The 14,997-nt window shown below is 48.3% G+C and overlaps 1 long non-coding RNA gene across 1 annotated transcript in view; it reads right to left on the bottom strand.

The window, feature by feature from the left end:
- Positions 1-14,997, bottom strand: part of LOC310769943 — a 156,137-nt gene that overhangs the window by 79,825 nt on the left and 61,315 nt on the right. The gene's annotated exons all lie outside the window — the stretch shown is intronic.

The raw sequence follows: 14,997 nt of genomic DNA, 5'->3' as shown, positions 1-14,997 counted from the left end.
GTGCCTGAACTCACCACGAAGTTGTTACAGTAAGTCGCCGTACGACTCGGGGCAGCCCTGAACAGATGCTGATTTGACAGCAGCTGTGTTCATCAGCCGTGGAGGTGGTAAAAACTATGGCAAGCTGTCTCCCTGGCTGGTTTGGGGGTTGCCCCTGGTTCTGGTGCAGGTCAAATAAATACGCCCCTGCCTCCCTTCAATGGCTAGGGTGGATGGCTAGGGAAGCTCGGAAGGGCCCTCGTGCAAACACGCCCACGTGCGAACGGTAGAGGCCTGACTGGAAAGCTTAAAGCCCGCTGCCGCTACATGGGAGACCGATTGAAGAAAAGGAAATATGAATTGGCCCCATCCCATAGCTTGACCAAGGAGCTAGGTGGAGTCATAGATCTAAAAAAGCTGTAGACTTGCAGCTTCCGTTTTGACTCAAAATGTTCGTTTCGGGCTTCTCAGAAGTACATGAAGGGAAGAAGTGGGTGGAGGGGACACCAGCCCGCAATGGCACCCACCTGAGAGGTGCCAGAACTATGCTCCGGCACACTCCAGCTGAAAAATAAAAGCATTGGTTGTGGCTAAGACAAGCGGTGTGCAGCACATTGGATGCACAGCAACAGGTTTGTGAATGCAGCTGGAGGCTTCATTTATGTGCTCAACTGGCTGGGGCAGCCCTTGTTTCTGGACCCTAAGACGCTGTCCCTAGAATCATAGAATCATAGAATCATAGAGTTGGAAGAGACCACAAGGGCCATCGAGTCCAACCCCCTGCCAAGCAGGAAACACCATCAGAGCACTCCTGACATATGGTTGTCAAGCCTCTGCTTAAAGACCTCCAAAGAAGGAGACTCCACCACACTCCTTGGCAGCAAATTCCACTGTCGAACAGCTCTTACCGTCAGGAAGTTCTTCCTAATGTTTAGGTGAAGTCTTCTTTCTTGTAGTTTGGATCCATTGCTCCGTGTCAGCTTCTCTGGAGCAGCAGAAAACAACCTTTCTCCCTCCTCTATGTGACATCCTTTTATATATTTGAACATGGCTATCATATCACCCCTTAACCTCCTCTTCTCCAGGCTAAACATGCCCAGCTCCCTTAGCCGTTCCTCATAAGGCATCGTTTCCAGGCCTTTGACCATTTTGGTTGCCCTCCTCTGGACACGTTCCAGTTTGTCAGTGTCCTTCTTGAACTGTGGTGCCCAGAACTGGACACAGTACTCCAGGTGAGGTCTGACCAGAGCAGAATACAGTGGCACTATTACTTCCCTTGATCTAGATGCTATACTCCTATAGCAGCCCAGAATTGCATTGGCTTTTTTAGCTGCCACGTCACACTGTTGGCTCATGTCAAGTTTGTGGTCAACCAAGACTCCTAGATCCTTTTCACATGTACTGCTCTCAAGCCAGGTGTCACCCATCTTGTATTTGTGCCTCTCATTTTTTTTGCCCAAGTGCAATACTTTACATTTCTCCCTGTTAAAATTCATCTTGTTTGTTTCGGCCCAGTTCTCTAATCTGTCAAGGTCGTTTTGAAGTGTGATCCTGTCCTCTGGGGTGTTAGCCACCCCTCCCAGTTTGGTGTCATCTGCAAATTTGATCAGGATGCCCTTGAGTCCATCATCCAAGTCGTTGATAAAGATGTTGAATAAGACCGGGCCCAAGACAGAACCCTGTGGCACCCCACTAGTCACTCTTCTCCTGGATGAAGAGGAACCATTGATGAGCACCCTTTGGGTTCGGTCAGTCAGCCAGTTACAAATCCACTGAGTGGTAGCATAGTCAAGACCGCATTTTACCAGCTTCTTTACAAGAATATCATGGGGCACCTTGTCAAATGCCTTGCTGAAATCAAGGTAGGCTACATCCACTGCGTTCCCTTCATCTACCTGTTCATCTACCTTGCCTGTTGGAGAGGCCTTTTAAAAACATTGCCAGAGTTCACCAGGGAATGTTAACAGAGTTCCCTGCTCCGTGTCAGCGCTTGAGAGTGAGACAAAGGTCACACAGCCAGTCACAAGAGACAGGCAAGCCAGGGGAGTGTGGGGTTTGAGGAAGGAAGGAAGAAAGCTCTCGTCCCAAGCAGGAGAAGCATCACATTTTTGTTGCTGGGGTGACAAACATTGCAAGGAATGCTCTGGAGGGTGAAGTTCCCCTGCATGGAGAACTTCCTCGCCTGGAGGGTAAATTCCACTGGATGACACCACCAGCTTGAACCCAGGAAGAGATGCCCCCCTCCCTCTCCTCCTCCCCCCCCAGGGCTAGAAGCTGGGAGGTGACTGTGCAAGGGAAGGCAGGCAAAGGGAAGCTGCAAGCCATGGGTGGGTCAAAAGAAGACCCCTCCGAGTTCCTATCCCAGCTTTCCCACAAGGATGCCCAAAGTCCTGAGCCTTTGACTTTCCAACCTAGCCCATCTCCAAAGCCTTTTCTTGGTGGTGCCTCCTGTGAGCCCCCCATGGCGTTCCCAGTATTAGCAGGCACAGGGATGGAACAAGACTTGGATGTCTGGCAACTGAGGGCAGGCAAGGAGGGGAGGAGAGAGCAGGAAATTCTAATTGGCCAAAAAGCCCAGCCATCTCTCGGATCTGACAAGAGTGGTGGTCACAGAGAGAGGCAGTCTTTGTGGAGGCAGTGCATGGCCTCAGATTGTCTTTGGGTGGAAACACTGAGGGTTTTTTTTTTTAATATGCCTGTTGTCTTTGTCCATGGAGTTTTCTTGGCAGGGATACAGGAGTGGCTTGCCGGTTCCTGCTCCAGGTGGATCACATTTGGTCGAAACTCTCCACTATGACCTGTCCATCTTGGGTGGCTCTGCACAGCATGGCTCATAGCTTCTCTGAGTTATTCAAGCCCCTTCGCCACAGCGTCTTAAAAAGCAGAGACATCACCTTGCCGACAAAGGTCCGTATAGTTAAAGCTATGGTTTTCCCAGTAGTGATGTATGGAAGTGAGAGCTGGACCATAAAGAAGGCTGATCGCCAAAGAATTTATGCTTTTGAATTATGGTGCTGGAGGAGACTCTTGAGAGTCCCATGGACTGCAAAAAGATCAAACCTCTCAATTCTGAAGGAAATCAGCCCTGAGTGCTCACTGGAAGGACAGATCCTGAAGCTGAGGCTCCAATACTTTGGCCACCTCATGAGAAGAGAAGACTCCCTGGAAAAGACCCTGCTGCTGGGAAAGATTGAGGGCACAAGGAGAAGGGGACGATAGAGGATGAGATGGTTGGACAGTGTTCTCGAAGCTACCAGCATGAGTTTGACCAAACTGCGGGAGGCAGTGGAAGACAGGAGTGCGTAGCGTGCTCTGTTCCATGGGGTCACGAAGAGTCGGACATGACTAAACAACTAAACAACAACAACTGAGGGGTTTGGGACACCGTTGGTGAGGTGCAAGGAGCAGGTCAGTAATAATTCACTCAGTGTTAGGGGACACCGTTGGTGAGGTGGTAATAACTCACTCGGTGTCAGGGAAGTTAACTCTTTATTCAAAGAAACAAACAGCTCTGGCCTAGTGAGCCCGGCAACTCTTCCCAGAAGCGTACCCTCCAAGTATCCTGATATTCCAGGGACAGTCCCAGAATTACAAAAGGCACCCCAGCCGAGCTCGGGGAGGAGGATGAGGCAGCGCTTGTTCCAAGCAACACCAATAGCAGCTGCAGCTCTTTGCTGTAGGAAACTGCCCCAATCCCTGAACACAGAGGATCGCATGCATTAAAACCAAGGATGGAGGCTTCCCAGGGCCGGTAATCCTCCCTCAAGCCGCAAACTGCCTTAGGCAGACCTCTCTGGCCTTGCTGTGAGAGAGGATGAAAACACTGGGAATTATAAAGCACTCTGTGCGCTGAGGAAAACAGAAGGAGGAACACAAATGACACGTTTCTCCAAAGTCACCCCGGGGACCCAGAAACAAGATCTTTGTTCAACAGAAGACGCACGTGTGACCTCTTGGCCCGACCACAGAACTGACGTAGAGCATGGCGCTCTCTTTGCGTGACAGGATCAGCCCCGGGGCACTTTTTCAAAACAGGCCAGGAAGATGCCCACATCTAAAAAGGAAACGCAGGTGTCTGATGACAGCAGGAACTAAATGGCCAGTCTACATACCGCAAGACTGACTCCAGAGAGAGGGAACAGAGAGAGGGGGACAGAAGCCTGACCAATTGGTTTACAACCCCCGCCCCCCGCAGTATTTATTGAGATTGTACACCCAAGTCACTGCATTTTAAATGACAACGTTTTAAAGCCCATTTGTCCGTCTGGCTATAGTTGGCTAAACCCTGCAGAAACTGAAGGTGTCCATTTATTAATGCTAATAAATAGCCTAAACGTCATGTAACTGAAACCGCGGCCTCTTTCCTGCTTGGATCCCTCTTCCTCCTCTTCCAATCTACTTTTCTCCTCTGTACTGATGTCTAGACTGCAAGCGCCTCAGGGCAGGGACCTCTCCCCGTATAATTTGTAAAGTGCCACACACAAACACACACACACACGGATTATTCCTGTCTCTTTTTCTTTTGCACAAACTTAAATAGCTTTCTTGTTGGTTTTTGCCCATTCCCACGCTGTACCCAGCCATTCTTTAGCAGTCGGAATTGCCATTTGCTTCCAATGTCTGACATATGTATCTGCGCATAGGAATGTTTAGCTTTGGGGATAAAAAACGAAAACGGAGCTAGCTTTGCCTCTGAATACCAGTTGCTGGCAATTCCAAGTTACTGTGCTCTTTATGACCTGGGTGCCTGAGCACGATTCTACCCAGCCACAGCTCAAGCCTCAACGGAGTCTACTTGTCATTTGTGACGGCCAGTTTGGCCAGTTCACCCGGGCAAAGCAGGACAGTGCTGGGCACTCCCCTAGCTTAAAGCAAAACACATGTCCCTTTCTGTCCACTCAGGATCCACGTCTGAATTGTAGCTGCTAAAAAAATGTTTAGGGGTACTCTCATTTTCCTATTCATATTAAAACACTGCCCCTCAATGAGGCCAAACTTAGAATCACAAAATGTTTAGGAGTATACGTACCCTTGCATCCCCCCAGAAAAAAAGCACCGTTATAATTATAATTTTATTAAATTTTCTGTTTTACAATTTAAAATACTCATTTAAACATCCTTAAAATATCAATGACTTCCATTCTTCTCTCTCCATGTTTCATTTTGCATATCATAAATCCCTGCATACTTTACAAAAACTAAACCATTCAGTATTCCATTATTGCATCCATCAAGACTTATTTACACTGTTGAATTTATCTTAATGCTGCCCACGTTTTCAGGTGTACGCAAATATTCAATAAACGTTTTCCAATCTTCTCTAAACCTATATTCGTCTTGTTCTCTTATTTTATATGTTAAGTCTGCAAGCTGGGTATATTCTGTCGGCTTAAGTTGCCATTCTTCTTTAGTTAGGACCTCGCTCGTTTTCCATTTTTGGGCTAACAAAACATAGGTCCGCTGTAGCAGCATACATAAATAACCTTTTTTGACACCTGGGAATTTCAAGAAGGGATTTCTAACAGCTTTTGCGAGGCTTGTTTGGGTGAAGGATAGGGCTGCCGTATATCCAGGGGGGGGAATTTCTGAAATGTGGCACTTTGTCTTGGATCAACAATTTTGGGGTCTTTTAAAAAGCTCAATAACTTTCGGGGTGTCCTGGTTTTTACTTTTTGAAATATGGCAACCCTATGCAGGAGCCCCCAGTGAATCTTCCAAGCCTCTAAGGCAGAGGTAGGCAACCTAAGGACCGTGGGCCGGGTGCGGCCCAATCGCCTTCTCAATCCGGCCCACGGATGGTCCGGGAATCAGCATGTTTTTACATGAGTAGAATGTGTGCTTTTATTTAAAATGCATCTCTGGGTTATTTGTGGGGCCTGCCTGGTGTTTTTACATGAGTAGAATGTGTGCTTTTATTTAAAATGCATCTCTGGGTTATTTGTGAGGCATAGGAATTTGTTCATTTCCCACCCTCCAAAATATAGTCCGGCCCCCCACAAGGTCTGAGGGACAGTGGCCCACGGCTGAAAAAGTTTACTAACCCCTGACCTAAGGCTTTAGGTAAAGGTAAAGGGGCCCGTGACTGTTAGCTCCAATCGTGGCTGACTCTGGGGTTGCGGCGCTCATCTCGCTTTATTGGCCGAGGGAGTCGGCGTACAGCTTCCGGGTTATGTGGCCAGCATGACTAAGCCGCTTCTGGCAAATCAGAGCAGCGCACGGAAACGCCGTTTACCTTCCCGTCGGAGCGGTACCTATTTATCTCCTTGCACTTTGACATGCTTTCAAACTGCTAGGTTGGCAGGGGCAGGGACCGAGCAACGGAAGCTCACCCCGTTGCAGGGATTCCAACCGCCAGCCTTCTGATCAGCAAGTCCTAGGCTCTGTGGTTTAACCCACAGCGCCACCCGTGCCCTTCTAAGGCTTAAAGGTAAAGGTACCCCTGCCCGTACGGGCCAGTCGTGTCTGACTCTAGGGTTGTGCGCTCATCTCACTTAAGAGGCCGGGAGCCAGCGCTGTCCGGAGACACTTCCGGGTCATGTGGCCAGCGTGACGAAGCTGCTCTGGCAAGCCAGCACCAGCGCAGCACACGGAAACACCGTTTACCTTCCTGCTATAAAGCGGTACCTATTGGCGCTGTGGGTAAAAACTCAGCACCTAGGACTTGCCGATCGCATGGTCGGCGGTTCGAATCCCCGCGGCGGGGTGCGCTCCCGTCGTTCGGTCCCAGTGCCTGCCAACCTAGCAGTTCGAAAGCACATCCGGGTGCAAGTAGATAAATAGGGACCGCTTACCAGCGGGAAGGTAAATGGCGTTCCGTGTGCTGCGCTGGCTCGCCAGATGCAGCTTGTCACGCTGGCCACGTGACCCGGAAGTGTCTGCGGACAGCGCTGGCTCCCGGCCTATAGAGTGAGATGAGCGCACAACCCTAGAGTCTGGCAAGACTGGCCCGTACGGGCAGGGGTACCTTTACCTTTTTATTTATCTACTTGCACTTTAGGGGTGCTTTCGAACTGCTAGGTGGGCAGGAGCTGGGACCGAAAGACGGGAGCTCACCCCGCCGCGGGGATTCGATCGGCAAGTCCTAGGCACTGAGGTTTTACCCACAGCGCCACCCGTGTCCTTCTAACGCTTAGAAGACAGCAAATCAAGGTTGTCACAGGCGAAACTGAAAATGAACAGCAAGGACAGGAGGCAAAGGAGAGGGCTGGGGAAATGGGGCTGCCCAGGAGGCAAGGCAGGGAGCAGAAGGCAAAGAGTCAGCAGCACTCCTGTCTCTCGGCTGACGCCCAGCCAGGCCGTTCTCAAGCTTGGGAGCCATTTCTGTGCAGCCCAAGTGATTTATCACCCACTGCCAGGGCACCCTCCTCTCCAGAGTCCTACTTGTGACCAGTTAGACCTAAGCCGTCCCTGTTAGCTTTGCCTGTTTCAAACTGGGGAGACTCCACCCTCTCCTGGGAACAAACTGGTTCCATCCCCTGGCAGTGGCTGTTTCTTCTTCTGGTTACAAAATCTCACCATCTCTGCCTCCTGACCTACTTTCATGGGTCACGGTAAGAGGGCAACATCTTCCCAGCTGCCTGTCACCTCTTGCCAATGCAGCAGCCTCTTTTGTACAAATACCCCTGGGGCAGCAGGAACCTCTGAGGGCTTAAAGGCAACAGTTCCACTACCAGAACATTCGACATTCATCAATGAGTTTGTGCAAAAGTCTGCATGTTTGGATTCAGGGCCACACTCGGCCCATTTAGAGGGCTTGATGTGAGTTGTTGTTGTTGTTCTATATGCCACCCATCTGACTGGGTTGCCCCACCCAGCCACACTGGGCAGCTTCCAACAAAATATTTAAAAGGTCATGCAACGTTGATCGGCCACTATAAAAGAAGCTAATGAATAAGAAAACAGCAACCTGGAAATATGAAGATCTTAAACCACAGCAATCATGCCCTCTGCCCTGGTGTTTCGGTCCCCTATGCTGGCGGGAGGGCACACTGTCAGTGGCAACAGAGAGGGCACTCTGTATGTGCTCAGAGGCACCCTCTCTTTATTTTCATTTCAAATACCCCAGGGTTGAGTCCTCCTGACATTTTAAACAGGTTCTGGGACTGAGACCTGCCTCCGGTTAAGCCCTAAGAAACGCACTTAACTGGCTTCTGATGTAAATTTCAGGAAATGCTTCTGTTCAGAAGGAAGAGGGACCTTAAAAACATAAGCAGAGAGGTCACTAAGGGTGTCGTGTGTGTGTGTGTGTGTGTGTGTGTGTGTGTGTGTGTGTAGTTTTTGTTGTTTACATTTGCAAATACGACCTTTCTGAATTATGTCACTCCTTAGAATCTCATGTGCATAGTGGATAATGTAACACTCTGACAGTTTTGGGCTGATTCAAATCCCGGACAAGACTTACAGTGGTACCTCGCAAGACGAATGCCTCGTAAGACGAAAAACTCGCAAGACGAAAGAGTTTTTCGTTTTTTGAGTTGCTTCGCAAGACGAATTTCCCTATGGGCTTGCTTCGCAAGACGAAAACGTCTTGCGAGTTTGTTTCCTTTTTCTTAAAACCGTTACTACCCAGGGAATCCGTGCTTCGCAAGACGAAAAATTCGCAAGACGAAAAAACTCGCAGAACGAATTAATTTCGTCTTGCGAGGTACCACTGTATTTTATTCAGTCTCCAATGAGTAGAAAAATCACAACACTCGCCCCCCAAACCCTGCACAGCTGAGGCACCAGGGAGCCACTGAGGTCAGGCTCAAAGCGCACTAGTCATGAGTCAGCTCCTTCCAATCCTTCACAAGTGCTGGGTTTCACTGTGCGAGCATCAACTCGCTCTAGCTCCTTCCAGGGAAGAATGTTCCACAACATCCCTGGGTAACTTGTTCTGAGGTTGCCCAACCATTCTGACTAGGAAGTACCTTGAGACAGGCGTACCTGGCTGGGTTGCACCACACATCTCTCCCTTGGAATTTTTTTCTAACGAGAGAGAAACCTTTTGCCAAAAATGCCCTGCCCTACATCAATCCTCCCATCTGTCACCCTGGAGGTACGAGGCCGATGACCCGCCTTTCAGCTGGGACATTTGGGACCAGAGGCGGCATCATCCTGGTCACCCTTCAAAGGCTGGTAGATCTGATCTGTGAGGCTCAGTTAAACCATAGCCAACTGTGCATCACCTGCACGTTTTCAAGCATCTCGCGCAGGACAGTTTGCCAGCCACTGGAGCTGCAGGTTACCTTCTGCAGATTGCCAGCTGCACATTCCACCGTAAGGCACCGAAATGCTTTCGAAATGGCCTTGCTTGGGGATTAACCCACAACCGCTCAAGATGCATTTAGTGCAGTTTTAACCTCCCCGCCTTCACACACAAGGCCTTGCCTGCGGACCCTGAGGCTGGCAGCTGCTGCTTTTTGCGGCAAAAGCCAACAGCTGGAAGGAAGGGGCTGCAGTGGCTTCCTGGCATCTGCACCTTGCGTGCTGGCTGCTCTCTTCAAAACAAATTGCTGTTACGGCTCTGGCTGAACCTTTACGATCCGTTTTCCTGCTTTCTTCTGCCTGGGATGGCGTTTGGCCTGCGGGCCTCACCTGAACTTTACAGGCTCGCTTTTCCGCCTCCGTTAATATTTATAGTGGCAGAATAAATGCCACACTGGTTTATATTTTTAGAAGGGTCACCTAGAACTGGAGGGGAGGGGTGCAGAGGACAGAAGGAAAACAATAATTTCTCCAAAGGGATGCAAGAAAAGCAGGCAAAGTGGTCCTTGGGGAAGAGGGTGGCAACTAGGCTTGCTGTTAAATGCCTCTTTGCATATAATGTGCACTTGAAAAAAAATGCAAATAGCAGCTGTTGTGGAGCGAGCAGAGGGGCTGTTAATTAAAGGCAAACTGTAAGAAGCCAAATGGTGAAATGAGAAAGGAAAAACAATCTATATCAAGAAGGAATTAAACAGAATGCCAGAGCATTGCAAGCAAGATGACCAGGGGTTTGGAGCATGGAAAAGCCAATGTATTTGGGGTTTTTTTTAGTTTTAGAAAAATAACAATACCTCCCAACTGGAACACTGAAGTTGCAAGGATATAATTTTATGTCTCATAAATGCATCAATTTATTTCTATAGATAATTAAACGATGTGCATTGCCAGATCTTTAAACTGTTCTATGATGCAATGTTAAATGTAGTTTGATATTTTGTTTTTAAGGAGAGAAAATGGTGACTGGCGGGGCGGGAAGGTTTATTAAAATTATGCTTGGCAAGGAGTAAGTGAGCTTCTCACTCGCATCCTATTAGACTAGATTGCAGTACGTTTGGCAGCAGATTCAGGGCAGGCAACAGGAAGTAGAGCTTCTTCACATAACCCACAGTTCCATGTTTGCACCCTGCCCCCAAGCAGCACAGCAGCAGCAGCACTTACTGGCTGGGCTAGATTTCAGAGGTGACTGTTCTCATTTCCAGCATTTATGCCTCCACCTTTCTAACAAATATTCGACGCAACTCAACTGCACGGAAGTGGAGAGGCCTGCACGTGGGTATCAGGCAGGATGGCGAAACAGAGCCTGCATGTTCAGAGGCAGTCTACCTTTGAAAAAAAACAACCGCTGGGGCCAAGTGACGGCAGAGTGCTGTTGCCTTCATGCCCTGAGACCCAGACTTCCTGGGAGCATTTGGCTGGCCACTGCGAAAAGTTAGGTGGGCAAAATGAACCACGCCCTCAATCTAACCCAGCAGTGCTCTTAATGTGTTTTTAAATCAGCCCATGCACTTCCACAATATACGTTCTACCTCAGAAAGGGGGAAGCAAAACAGGTCTTCATTTGAGCTCGTTGAATTTTTTTGAAAAGTGTTTTGAATGCCAGGGGCACATGGCCGCCTCTGAGCATGTGCAGAATTTATTTAGTGAAAGCAGGTGTAGTACAAACTTGGGAATATAACCAGTATATATTTTAAGTTTGGCCATGAACTGAGGGGATGCAAGCCTCATATCTGCAATGTCAGAGTTATCTCTCACTTGAACTACTGCAATGCGCTCTATGTGGGGCTACCTTTGAAGGTGACCTGGAAACTACAACTAATCCAGAATGCGGCAGCTAGACTGGTGACTAGGAGCGGCCACCGAGACCATATAACACCGGTCCTGAAAGACACCCACAGTATGTTTCCGAGCACAATTCAAAGTGTCGGTGCTGACCTTTAAAGCCCTAAACGGCCTCGGTCCAGTATAACTGAAGGAGCGTCTCCACCTCCATCGTTCTGCCCGGACACTGAGGTCCAGTGCCGAGGGCCTTCTGGCGGTTCCCTCGCTGCGAGAAGCCAAGTTACAGGGAACCAGGCAGAGGGCCTTCTCAGTAGTGGCGCCCTCCCTGTGGAACGCCCTCCCACCAGATGTCAAAGAGAAAAACAACTACCAGACTTTTAGAAGACATCTGAAGGCAGCCCTGTTTAGAAAAGCTTTTAATGTTTAATAGGTTATTGTATTTTAGCCGTTATTGTATTTTAGCCGTATTTTAGCCGCACAGACTGGCTGGAGAAACCCAGCCAGATGGGCGGGGTACAAATAATAAATTATAATGTTGTTGTTGTTGTTGTTATGAACAGTGGTCTGTCCTACAGAGCTCTTGGAATGATGAGGCTCTTTAAAACAGAAGGTCGCAGTAGGCGATCTGAGCAGGCACCCTAGCATTTGATCAAACCACCAGCTTTCCCACCTCGCTCCCCGTTGGCAGTGCTCAAAAATGTCTGTCCTCCAGAACAAAAAATTTTTTTCCCTTCCAGTAGCACCTTAAAGACCAACTAAGTTAGTTCTTGGTATGAGCTTTCGTGTGCATGCACACTTCTTCAGATACACCGAAACAGAAGTTGCCAGATCCTTCTATATAGTGAGAAGGTGCTGAATTGCAACTCATTACCAAACTTAAAACCATGGAGAGACCTGGTCTGAACAAAGACATTGGATTCTTATCTCATTATACATGACAAAGCCATTTTTCACCTTCTCACCCCTTGCTTTTTCCTGTAAGACCTATTGCAGTCGTTAAGAGTCGTCAACAGGCTCATCACAGCTATCTGCCAATCACCCATTCCCACCACCCTTCTGAGTAATACCCCTCCTCACCTTCTCACTATATAGAAGGATCTGGCAACTTCTGTTTCGGTGTATCTGAAGAAGTGTGCATGCACACGAAAGCTCATACCAAGAACTAACTTAGTTGGTCTTTAAGGTGCGACTGGAAGGAAAAAATTTTTTTTGTTTTGACTATGGCAGACCAACACGGCTACCTATCTGTAACTGTCCTCCAGAAGTGAGCTCACTTTTTACCTTGATAAAAGTGTAGAGTTGGGATGCCAAACTTCAGACGAAAATTGTGAAAAATTCTTCCCATACCTCCCTTTGGCAAAATTCTCTGGGGAAATGATTTCTGCATTAGGTCACCCAAGAGGAAGGCGAACAAAAGAGGTTCTTTTAGAGGTGAATTGACTGATGTCATCCTGCCCACATGTGCCTGTTCGTGAATGAGAGAGACAGGGAGAAAAGCTATTTCTGCAGAATCCACTTGCAAAGGTGGCTGCGTGGAGAGACTCATCACAATCTCTTAAAACAGCCATTACTTGCCTCGTGTGCTCCATAAATTTCAGCCTGCAACGCCCCTCAGGTACCAGCAAGTATGTCTTTCAAAACATCCAGAGAGCACCAGGTTGGGAATGCTTGTCTGAGATCCACCAAAGAGGCCTCTTTCGATTCTTGCCTCGTCTGGATACCAGAGGCATGGAGGGAACCTGTCCCATGGCTATGGAAGCCTGGCAACATGCCCAACTCAGGGCCCAAGCACCTGTTCTTTTGGTGGCCTTTTCAGAAGTGATGCTAAGATCACACTCACTGACTCTTCGAGAGGGTTTTGTAAGAAAGAGGATTTTGAACCAACCCTAAACTCTATCCAATCAATAGTACAAGGCCCACCTTGGGGGTCTGCATTCCTCTGATGGGTGGGGCAGAGCAAGGGACATGACTCTTACCTTTGTACAGGTAAGAGTCAGGGCAGCTACACTAAAGCAGAGGCTTTCACCATCACAGCACAAGGCAAGTGTTTTTCTCTATCCTCTTTCCAGGCAAAGCAAAGGGGCATCGTCTCAGTTCAAGGACCCATCGCAGCCAGGCAAAAGCACTTGAGGAGGGCCATGGGCATAGCCAGGATTCTTGTTAGGAGGAGCAGGATTTTGGTGAGGGAGCCAGAACCTCAGATTTCTATTGATTTGAATAGTGTTACCTCGGGTTAGGGACGCAGGTGGGGCTGTGGCCTATAGAGCGAGATGAACACCGCAACCCCAGAGTCGGCCCCGACTAGACCTAATGGTCAGGGGTCCCTTTACCTTTACCTTGGGTTAAGAACTTAATTCATTCCAGAGGTCCGTTCTTAACCTGAAACTGTTCTTAACCTGAGGTACCACTTTAGCTAATGGGGCCTCCCGCTGCCGCCGCATGATTTCTGTTCTCATCCTGAAGCAAAGTTCTTAACCCGAGGTACTATTTCTGGGTTAGCGGAGTCTGTAACCTGAAGCGTCTGTAACCCGCGGTACCACTGTATTGATTTTGACTGATTTAAGGGGGGGGGGCAGCTGCCCCCCTTGGCTATGCCGATGAGGAGGGCACAGAGCAGGCTCTGGGAGGGGTGTGGTCTCAGAGAGGTCCTGAGGGCCAGGCAGAGAGTTCTGGAGGGCACATTTGGCCCCCAGGCTGGAAGTTCCCAAATCCTGACAGCAAGAAAATCGAAAGATTAGCTACAAAATAAGTTCAAATACATTGTACCCAGGCCCAATTCAAGGTATTAGTACTAGTGCGCCTGATTATCAAAGCATTTGTTGTTTTTATATTTATTTATACCCTTCCTTTTACCCTGATGCCACTCAAGGTGCCTTACAGATAAAAACAAAAATTGCTAAAAACATAGAAAAACAAACATAAAAAATAGAACATACACACAGAGATCTATCTATCTATCTATCTATCTATCTATCTATCTATCTATCTATGCTATTTTTCTGGAAAAAGCAGTGCCAGAACTCACCATGGACCCTGAGAGCTGCTGGAACTAAGCTCAGGTGAGTTCCAGCTCAAAAAAAGTCATATATATAAATAGAGAGAGAGAGTTTCTATACCCCCTTTCATCCAAGAATCACAGGGCGGTTTACAATATAAAAACACCGTAACAAACATAAGCAATACCCCCACTTATTTTATACACATATAAAAGATCTATTAAAACCATACAGATAATTACAGCACATCATCACCCTTCTCATTAAAAGCAGTCAGTTCCCCAAAGCCTGTTGGAATAAGGTCTTCACCTGCTGGCAGAACAGCAGGGAGGGAACCAGTCTGGGTTTCCCTAGGCAGGGAGTTCCAGAGTTGTGTCTCTGGGAGCAGCTGGCGATCATCTCAAGGACCGCCTTCCTACCTACCTTGGTTTTAAGTTCTTCCTGAGGTGCCCTTGGTGAGCGTGGTCTGCAGATCAACCGCACATAGCAGGGCCTTCTTGGTGGCCGCACCCCAGTTATGGAACTGCCTCTTTGTGGAGATCTGGCTGCCCTCCACGTTGCTTTCGTTAAATGCACACTTTTTCAATGCAGACCTTTGAACAGAAAAGGAAAGTCTGCTGTATCTGTTTACTGTGCTAGTAATACAGCATATTTCAAATACTGAGATTGACCTTGGGCCAGTCAGCACCTGTCTGCCTAAGCTACCTCACAAGGTTGCTATCGCGGGGGGTTGGGGGCGGGGAGAAGCAGGAATGCCACCTTAAGCTCCTTATAGAAAAAAGTGCACTTCTCGATGCAGATGCGTAAATAAAGAAACAATATCTTTAAGGAGGCGTTGCAAGGCTCAAACTCAATGCTGATGGCCGCAAACAATGGGCTGAGGTGCTGCGCTGTCACGGAACATCAACAAATATTCCAACCATTCAGGCTGAATGGTGGGAACCGAAGAATCAATATAATTGGGGGAAACCTCATAGGCTGAGGAACAGAAGGGCCT

The sequence above is a fragment of the Podarcis filfolensis genome (assembly GCF_964270895.1).
Source record: "Podarcis filfolensis genome assembly, chromosome: 8".
Lineage (NCBI taxonomy): Eukaryota > Metazoa > Chordata > Lepidosauria > Squamata > Lacertidae > Podarcis > Podarcis filfolensis.
This window is presented reverse-complemented; position numbering and strand designations above follow the sequence as displayed.